This window comes from Callithrix jacchus, chromosome 12 (assembly GCF_049354715.1).
Source record: "Callithrix jacchus isolate 240 chromosome 12, calJac240_pri, whole genome shotgun sequence".
NCBI lineage: Eukaryota > Metazoa > Chordata > Mammalia > Primates > Cebidae > Callithrix > Callithrix jacchus.
The window spans coordinates 107,854,418-107,863,842 of record NC_133513.1 but is presented as its reverse complement, the minus strand read 5'-3'; the positions used below and the strand labels follow the sequence as shown (position 1 = coordinate 107,863,842).

General features: G+C 40.8%; 1 long non-coding RNA gene across 1 annotated transcript; it reads left to right on the top strand.

Annotated features, from left to right (window-relative positions):
• The first annotated feature begins 335 nt into the window (after window positions 1–335).
• On the top strand, window positions 336–5,424 carry LOC118146132 (uncharacterized). Its single transcript, XR_004731585.3, has 3 exons — window positions 336–538; window positions 3,153–3,260; window positions 5,238–5,424. It is a non-coding gene; the product is annotated as an uncharacterized LOC118146132 (long non-coding RNA).
• Window positions 5,425–9,425: the final 4,001 nt, after the last annotated feature.

Here is a 9,425-nt window from a genome sequence, read left to right as displayed (position 1 = left end):
AAAACCTGAGCAGGCTTTGCTGTTGAATCCTATCCTCCTAAGAGCCAGTCGGAAAAAAGGGGAGGAGCCCTGGCCAAAGAGATAGGAGTTTAAGGGGTGTAAGTCTCACCACTCCTGGCAGGATCAGAGGCTTGCTCAAGGTAGAGAAGGATGAGTGGGCTCTTCTCCTTACAGAGGATCCTCAGGGAAACTGGCTTCAACCCTGCCCACGAAGAGTGGAAACTGAACTTCCGTCCTTTGGTAGATTTCAGCAAACCTAGATCCGATCATCGGAATGTTGCTTTAACCAGTGGTTCTCAAACCTTAGCGCGCATCACAATGACTCAGAAGCAGTGTTCAGACCCAGATTGCTGGCCTCTGCCCCCAGAGTTGCTAATTAAGTAGGTCTTAATTTCTGCTGATCTGGGGACCACACTTTCAACTCTACTGCTTAGGCCATCTTAGGAAGATTTACAAAAAGATACAATTGTTAAAGATAAATTTGTCATTCTTTCAAGCCACAAATACAAAAAAATAAATAAGAAGAAACCCTGGCCAGGTGGGTGGCTCACGCCTATAAACGCACACCAGGACCACACTTTCAACTCCACTGCTTAGGTTCTTCTTAGGAAGAACCACTAGGTCCTCCTCCTACAAGGCAGTCGCAATGTCTTTGGGCCACTAATATCTTTCCGAAAACTTCTGAATCCACTTGTATTTTGTGTGTGTCTGTGTGTGTGTGTGTGTGTAAGATGTATTTATTCTTTAGGTTTCATCAGGATTAATGTACAATACTATTGGCCTCTACAAGGCAGTTGCAATGCCTTTAAGCCACTAACTTCTGCATCCATTTGTATTTTGTGTGTGTGTGTGTGTGTGTGTGTGTGTGTGAGAGAGAGAGAGAGAGAGAGAGAGAGAGAGAGAGAGAAAGAGAGAGAAAGAAAGATGTATCTACTCTAGGTTTCATTAGGACTAATGTAGGATACTATTGGCTGGGCACGGTTGCTCATACCTGTAATCCCAGCACTTCGGGAGGCTGAGGCAGGCAGATCATTTGAGGTCAGTAGTTAAAGTCCAGCCTGGCCAACATGGTGAAACTATATATATATATATGTATGTATATATATATATATATATATATAGTTGTATGTATGTATGTATGTATGTATATATATATATAGTTGTATGTATGTATGTATATATATATATAGTTGTATGTATGTGTATATATATATATAGTTGTATATATATATATAGTTGTGTATATATATATATAGTTGTGTATACACACACACACACACACAAATTAGCTGGGCATAGTGGCACATGCCTGCAATCTCAGCTACTTTGGAGGCTGAGGCATGAGAATTGCTTGAACCCAGGAGCCAGAGGTTGCAATGAGCCAAGGTTGCACCACTGCACTCCAGCCTGGGTAACAGAGCAAGACTCTGTCTCAAAGGAAAAAAAAAAGATACAATTGTTAACCAAAGATAAATCTGTCATTCTTTCAAGTCACAAATATAAAAAACAAATAATTAAGAAGAAAACCTGGCCGGGTGTGGTGGCTCACGCCTGTAAACCAAGCACTTTGGGAAGCCGAGGCTTGCCAATCATGAGTCAGGAGATTGAGACTATTCTGGCTAACATGGTGAAACCCCGTCTCTACTAAAAATACAAAAAATTATCTGGGTGTGGTGGCACGTGACTGTAGTCCTAGCTATTTGGGAGGCTGAGGCAGGAGAATGACTTGAATCTGGGAGGTGGAGGCTGCACTGAGCCAAGATCATGCCACTGCCCTCCAGCCTAGGTGACAGAGCAAGACTCCATCTCAAAAAAAAAAAAAAAAAAAGGAAAGAGAGAGAGAGAGAAAGAAAAAGAAAGAAAGAAAGAGATAAAAAAAAACCCCTATGCACATGTGCAAAAACACTTGACCTTTTATATGACAAAATTACATAACAGATAAAGACCACAGTGAGATTTGCTTCTACATACCTTTTTTGAAAGTTTTTAAAGTTCTGGCCAGGTGTGATGGGTCATGCCTGTAATCCTAGCACTTTGGGAGGCTGAAGCAGGTGGATCACCTGAAGTCAGAAGTTTGAGACCAGCCTGACCAACGTGTCTCTAATGAAAATACCGAGCATGGTATCGCATGCCTGTAATTCCAGCTACTGGGGAGGTTGAGGCAGGATAATCGCTTGAACCTGGAAGGCAGAGATTGCAGTGAGCCAAGATCTTGCCATTACTCTTTGGTCTGGTCAACAAGAGAGAAACTCCAAAAAAAAAAGAGAGAGAAAGTTTTTTTTTAAAGTTTGATATTGTGACTAGAAGTGTCTTCACAAATTTACATTTTCTCCACTTATAGCCAAGAGATCATTTAATTTTTTTGCTATTATCAATAATACCCCAATAAACATGTACCAATAATACTTTTTTCAGCATTTTGGATTGCAGATAGTCATACTGAGTGAAATTATTCTTCATGCACATTTTAGAAAATCCTTTCCCCAGCAAATCATTCTCACCATCCTCCCACCCCATCCTACTCCCACCTCATCCTACTCCCTGCCCCCCCAACTTTTAGTTCTTGGGCCTTGTTCAGTTGTGCCTATACTAAATATTCATTCTTTTGAACAATATTTATTGGATACTTACTATGGTTCTGTGCTATATGCCAGGGATACAGTGGCAGAAAAGATAACTATGGTTCCTACATCTATGGAACTTACATATTGACAGAGACAAAACCGAGAGATCAAGTAATTGCAAGTTAAATATCTGCTATTAAGAAACAAATAAGGTACTGAGATAAAGGTTGATAGACATGCACTCATGTCTACTAATGACGGTAACCAAGGAAGGGCTCTCTGAGGTGACATTTAAGCTGAAACTGAAAACAGATATTAGCTAGTCATGCTACTGTGGGTAGAATATTCCAGTCAAAAGAAACTGTATGTGCAAAGGCCCTGTGGTGGGAAGTTTCAGGTAAAGAAACTGAAGGAACAACACAGCTAGCACTGAGGAGACAGTGGAGAGAGAGGCAGGATTCAATAGTAAAATGCTTTGTAAGCCATTACAAAAAGTTAAGAGTTTAATTTTCATTGAAATGGATGGTTTTAAGCCGGGGAATTATCAGATCACTGTTTTTAAAAGATCACTTTTGCTGTTGTGTGAAGAAACAATTAAAGGAGGAAGAGTGGAAGTGAGAAGACCAATTAGAAGGTTGTTGTGGGCTCCAGGCAAGTGATGGTACCAGGTTGGACTAACGTGGGATTGTGGAGATGGTGAGTAAAGGGCATTTATTTGGAGGTAAGCTCTGTGGGATTCCCTGATATGAGGGATATGAGAGTGAAGGAAAGGGAGGAATCAAATATGACTCCTCGATTTCTGGCTTGATTAATGTGGGGAGTCGTTACATAATTTCCAGACATAAGTAAGACTTGGGAAGTGAAGAAAAGATTGGTCAGGAGACCACTGAACTGGGGATCCTCAAGCAGTTTCCCAGGAACCCCCTCTAAGGAAGCTGGCCAAGGGGAGACTATGGGACCAATATCCAGTTTTATCTTCCTATCTCCATGATCTCTCTTCTTTGGGAATCTTCTCCCCAAAACTAGACTATGTGGTACGATCATCTTCCTAGTTACCTAACTCGAGACTACAGCCCCTCTTGACTCCTCTTTCTTGCTACTTATGTTACTTTTCAGGATTTCACTGCTAATCACAAAAGGAAAACAGAAAGATAATAAACACTTTTATTTTATTTATTTTTGAGATGGAGTTTTGCTCTTCTTGCCCAGGCTGGAATGCAGTGGTTCGATCTCGGCTCACTGCAATCTTCACCTCCTGGGTTCAAGTGATTCTCCTGCCTCAGCCTCTCAAGTAGTGGGGATTACAGATGCATGCTCCCATGCCAGGCTAATTTTCATATTTTTAGTAGAAATGGAATTTTGCCATGTTAGCCAAGCTAGTCTTGAACTCCTGACCTCGGGTGATCCACCCAAGTTGGCCTCCCAAAGTGCTGGGATTATAGACGTGAGCCACCATCCCCAGCCAGAAAGATATTAAAAACTTTTAAAATTCCAATTCCTGGTTCCTTTCTTTCATTCAGTCATGCTAAACAGAGGCCCAGATGGGTTCTGTGCCTTGAGACTTTATTTCTGAGAGGGGACTTACTATGGTCTGAATGTTTGTGTCACCCCAAAATTCATATGTTGAAACTGACCCCCAAGGTGATGGTATTAAGAGGTGGAGCCTTTGGGAGATAATTAGGTCATGAGGGCAGAGTCCTTATGAATGGGATTAGTGCCCTTACAAAAGAGGCTTGAGGAAGGCTGCTTGCCTTTTGCCATGTGAGGACACAGAGAGGTAACCATCTAGGAATGGGCTCTCACCAGATACTCAACCTGCTGGCACCTTGATCTTGGACTTCCCAGCCTTCAGAACTGTGAGCAGTAAAGCCTTTATGTGGCTTTATGTGTAGCAAAGGACCCTGGAGTTAACAGAAGCCAAGAAGATTTCATCCCCTGCAACTCTGAGAAATAAGGGGCAGAAGGACTGGGAACCTCTTGAAAATAAACGAGATAAAAATACAGAAAATTGGATAAATATGCATAAAAATGTTCATAATTTACCCAGCCTAAGGTATTTTGTTATAGCAGCCCAAACAGACTAAGGCAGGACTTCAGCAGCTTTCCATCTGAAATTCCCTTATCCTTCCCCTTTCCCTTTGGACTGAGCCCAAGGTCTGACTTACTGTTCTGTCCTGCAACACTTCACGTCATACAGTGCAGGCTTGTGAGGCCATCAATTGCCTAAACATCTTACATGTGTGTATTCATTTCCTAGGGTTGCCATAACAAATTACCATACATTGGGTGGCTTTACACAACAGAAATTTGCTCTGCTGGTTAGATGACAAAATTCAAGGTGTTGTAAAGACCACCCTCCCTCTCAAGTCTCTAAGAAAGAAGTTGTCATTGCCTCTTGTAGTTTCTGGTAGCCCAGGTATTCCTTGGCTGGAGGCAGCATCACTCAGTCTGGCCTCCGACTTCACATGGCAGTCTTCCCTCTGTGTCTGTGTCCAGATTTCCCTCTCCTTATAAAAACACCAGTTGTATAAGATTAAGATTCCACCCTTTTTCAGTATGACTTTATTTTTACCTAATTATTTCTGCAATTATTCTATTTCCAAATAAGGTCATATTTTGTGGTACTGGGAGGCTAAGCCTTTAATTTTGTTTTTTGTTTTTTGTTTTTTTTAGAGAAGGAAAGAAAAAAAGGAGTGAAGGAGAGGAAGAAAGAGGAAGAAGAAGATGGAGAGAGAATGGAAATGTTGCTTTATTCTTAAAAAAAATGGGTATTAATAATGGCTAATCAATATTTCATTTAAACCTATGAGTAGGTGTGATGTGGTATTGACAAGAATGTATATTTTGTGTATTTAAAGTGGAGAGCTCTATAAATATTTATTAAGTTTACTTGTTCCAGATCTGAGTTCGAGTCCTGGATATCCTTATTAATTTTCTGTCTCATTGAGTCTAAGTCTCTATGTATCTGGGTGTTAGGATCGTTAGCTCTTGTTGTTGCATTGATGCTTTTACCACTGTATCTTTGTTGCTTTAAAACCTATTTTATCAGATGCGAGAATTGCAACTCCTGCTTTTTATTTATTTGTTTATTTTTGCTCTCCATTTGGTTGGTAAATCTTTCTCCATCCCTTTGTTTTGAGTCTTTGTGTATCCTTGCATGTGAAGTGGGTCTAAATGTAGCATACCATTGGGTTTTGGCTGTATCTTTTGATTGGGGGATTTAGTCAATTGAAATTTAGGATTACTGCCATTTGATGTTAACTGGCTGTTTTATCCATTCATTGATGTAAATTCTTCTTTATGTTGATGCTCTTTACTTTTTGGTATATTTTTAGAAAGGCTAATACTGGTTGTTTCTTTCTGTGTGTAATGCTTCTTTCAGAAGCTCTTGTAAAGCAGGCCTGGTGGTAATAAAATCTCTGAGTACTTGCTTGTTCACAAAAGATTTTATTTTTCCTTCAGTTATGAAGCTTAGTTTGGCTGGATATGAAATTCTGGGCTGAAAGTTCTGTTCTTTAAGGATGTTGAATATCGGCCCCCACTCTCTTCTGGCTTGTAGAGTTTCTGCTGAGAGATCTGCTATAAGTCTGATAGGCTTGCCTTTGTGTGTAACCTGACCTTTCTCTCTGGCTGCCCTTAGTATTTTCTCCTTTGTTTCAACCCTGGTGAATCTAACGATTATGTGCCTTGGGGTTGCTCTTCTTGAGGAACATCTTTCTGGTGTTCTCTGTATTACCTGGGGTTGAATATTGTCCTGCTTTGCTAGTTTAGGAAAATTTTCCTGAATAATATCCTGAAGAATATTTTCCAGCTTGGATTCATTCTCTCTGTTGCATTCAGGTACACCTATCAAACGTAAATTTGGTCTTTTCACATAGTCCCACATTTCTTGGAGACTTTGCTCATTCCTTTTTATCCTTTTTTCTCTAATCTTGTCTTCTCATTTTATTTCATTAAGTTGGACTTCGACCTCTGATATCCTTTCTTCTGCTTGAACAATTCGAGTGTTTAAACCTGTGCATACTTCTCGGAGTTCCTATATTGTATTCTTCAGTTCCATTAATTCACTTATATTCCTCTCTAAGTTGTCTATTCTCATTAGGATTTCGTCAAACCTTTTTTCAAAGTTCTTAGTTTCTTTACTTTGGGCTACAATATGTTCTTTTAACTCACAGAAGTTTCTTATTATCCATCTTCTGAAGCCTGATTCTGTTAATGGGATGCGCTCGTTCTCCATCAAGCCTTGTTCCCTTGTTAATGAGGAACTGTGATCCTCTGTAGAGGGAGAGGCATTCTGATTTTGAGTATTCTCAGCCTTTTTACGCTGGTTTCTTCCCATCATTGTAAATTTATCCTCCTGTTGTCTTTGTAATTACCAACTTTCAAATTAGGTCTCTGAGTGGACGTCCAAGTTGTTAATTCCCAGGGCCGAAATATGAGCAATCCACTGCGCCGGCCAAAACAGCAGCGTTAAGACTGATGGTGCTTTTCTGCCCAGGAATCTCCAGTCTGGCTTCCTTCTTGAGTCCATAATAGGCAACTCTGCCTTCCCGGAGCTCCAAACCTCGGTCAGAAGGGGAACCAGTCCCATTTACTCTGCACCAAGAGCTGCCGCGCCAAGGTGCCAGCAAAACCGCTGCGCCGGCCACAAGAGTCGCGCTGGTGACCCATGCACTCCTCCACTGGGAATCTTCTGCTCCTTGAGCGACAAAAATTTGTCTGAAAGTGTGGCGTCCTCTCGTTCTCTGCGCTTTCGCTGGGAGCTGCAATCCTGAGATGTTAGTGATCAGCCATCTTGGATCATTCCTGGCTTTAATGTTTTTATTGTGGGGATGCAATTCAACCCATAAGTTTGAAATTTGCATTTCTTTTCATTACAGACCCTGTGACTTCTCTACAGTTGCTCCACACACAACCCACAGTGGACCACAGTGGACTGGTCCCATTTGGACACTCCTATAATAGCCTGGTAGTCTCAGAAACTTCGTAGCATCCTGGAGGTGAAGGATCCATATAGCTCATCCCACACGGTCATATAATCAGGGTATTTGCTTGTAAATTTTCCATATGAAACATAATTATTAGACATGCAAAATATTTGTGTTGGCTTGATCATTGCATTTTTTCCCCATGTAGGCAAGCTACTTGGGAAGTCAAATGATCAGACAGTTGCTTGGAGAGAATGGAAGAAGCTGGAGGTGGGGGAATGGGAGGCAGGAGTTTTATGATGTGGACATTTGGTAGCATCCACTCAGGACTACAATGAGAAGACAGGAGGGCCTCCACCTTTGCTCAGTGCTTAGATGAAGGCTGCTAATTTTGTCCCTGACAAGTGATTTTTACTTCCTTGGCTGACCAAATCCTCCCCTGCCCTTTTTTTTTAGATACATATTATATCTTCAATCTGGTTAATGTCCATTCTTATTGCCTGGGGAGCCCCTTGACTGCTTTAAGGTACTTGCTAATCTCTGCTCGGAGCCATTAGGAATTCATTTAGAGTTTAACTCCCTGAAGGCAACTTCATTTCTAAGGCTTTAGGATCACAGTACAGTCACAAAAAGAGGAGTGGAAGGTAGAGGTCCCAGCAAAGAGGACTGCCTTGCTGGGACAGTATACTGCAAACCCTCAGGAAGGTGGGAGGATAACAGAAAGACCCTGAGGAAATGAGAAACTCAGGGTGAGGGGTGACAAACAGAAGAAAGGAAGAGTGAATGCCAACCTCGACTTTGCAGTTTTCCCTAGAGCCAATTCTGACAGTATCCTCCTGGCTCTTCACAAAGAGCAGGCAGTGAAAACTGAGATGACAACAATTTTTTGTCCTCTGTAAAGCTAGGCTCAATTTGAGACAGAATATTAATGGCAAAAGTCTCAATATCTCATTACCAATCCCTATGGGCATATAGTCCCCAGAAAAGATACATATTTGACTAGATGATGATAATATGAGTGATAATTTATAGTCAGCATTCCACATGCATTTTCGTTGAATCTTTTATTTGCAACTGGCACTTTGGAGTGGGCTATGCAACAATTATATACATATATATTTTAAATTCTCAACTCAGGTCCTGAGGATCATTAAGCCCATATAAGCTTTCAAAAAAGAGCAGTTTCCTTATTGATTTATCCAGGACAGGCAACAGAATGTCTACATTCTTTCCTTTTATCTTTCAGTTCATTGAGTAAAAATAGATTGAGGCTTACCCCAGTTTTCTCAGAATCTTGCTTGAAGGTGAACTTGAGGTCACCTTAAGGGCTATCAAAACCATTTCTTATTGCCAAGCTTGAAAAAGTTTTCCCAATTCTCTGAAATTCTGTCTTTCAGAGAACTTTAACCTCTTTCTAACTTCTAATTAGCTTTTCTTCAAGGACAAGAGTTCGGTGGAAAGTGAAAAAAGTCAGAGAGGTTGCCTGGGGCACCCAGGTTGCAAAAGTAATGGGACTCCTTTCATCTCTTCCTCTGTGCTAATTCTAAGGATTAATACTGTTGTCTGTAAAATATCCTTTGAAATCAAGCCTCCCAAAGAAGTTATTGATGTATACAAGCAAACACAATTCCCAGATGGGCTACTGGCTGATTTATGCTGATCCATGCACCTACACCCTCACAGATTTGTCTTCAATGACAACTCTTATAAGATGAGTCATTCTTACATGGACTCTTCATAGACAGCCTATTATAGATCCTTCCAAATCCCTGTAGTCAGTGCATTCTGGAGTCAAGTACTTTTCCACTAGGTGGGGGAATGTTTTTCTAGTGGAAAAGGAATCTTCCATTCATTTGGACATGGGTAAAAATGACTGGCAGAAAATGTGTTCTCAAAAGACTCCATTGCAAAACTTCTTTATTATGACATTACT